A 1,071-nucleotide genomic window follows, 5' to 3' on the forward strand; every position below is an offset into this window, starting at 1 on the left:
GTTCAGGCATGGCCAAATGGCCAGCCCCCAAAATGTGATCACAGGATCAAAAATACAATTCAGGATCTAGGATCGGTCAAAAGATACTGAATACAGTAGTAAAATGTCCTATTTATACTAAACTAGCTATTAGGGTTTACAAAAGTAAGTAATTGATGCAGAAATCCACTTCTGGGGCCAACTTGGTGTGTGCTTGGGCTGAGCTTGAGCTTTACACATGTAGAGGCATCTTTTGGAGTTGAACGCCAAGTTGTAACATGTTTTTGGCATTCAACTCTGGTTCGTGACGTGTTTCTGGCGTTTGACTCCAGAATGCAGCATGGAACTGACGTTGAGCGCCAGTTTACGTCATCTAATCACGAATAAAGTATAAACTATTATATATTGCTGGAAATCTCTGGATGTCTACTTTCCAACGCCGTTTAGAGCGCGCCATTTGGAGTTCTGTAGCTCAAGAAAATCCATTTCGAGTATAGGGAGGTCAGAATCCAACAGCATCAGCAGTCCTTTGTCAGCCTTCTTATCAGAGTTTTGCTCAGGTCCCTCAATTTCAGCCAGAAAATACCTGAAATCACAAAAAAAAACACACACACTCATAGTAAAGTCTAGAAATATAAATTTATCATAAAAACTAATGAAAACATCCCTAAAAGTAGCTATATCCTACTAAAAATTACCTAAAAACAATGCCAAAAAGCGTATAAATTATCCGCTCATCACAACACCAAACTTAAATTGTTGCTTGTCCCCAAGCAACTAAAAATCAAATAGGATAAAAAGAAGATAATATACTATAAATCCCACAATATCAATGAATATTAGTTCTAGTTAGATGAGCGGGACTTGTAGCTTTTTGCTTCTGAACAGTTTTGGCATCTCACTTTATCCTTTGAAGTTTAGAATGATTGGCATCTCTAGGAACATAGAATTCCAGATAGTGTTATTGATTCTCCTAGATAAGTTTGTTGATTCTTGAACACAGCTACTTTCATGAGTCTTGGCCGTGGCCCTAAGCACTTTGTTTTCCAGTATTACCACCGGATACATAAATGCCACAAACACATAACTGGG

This window comes from Arachis duranensis, chromosome 1, assembly GCF_000817695.3.
Source record: "Arachis duranensis cultivar V14167 chromosome 1, aradu.V14167.gnm2.J7QH, whole genome shotgun sequence".
Taxonomy (NCBI): Eukaryota; Viridiplantae; Streptophyta; class Magnoliopsida; order Fabales; family Fabaceae; genus Arachis; species Arachis duranensis.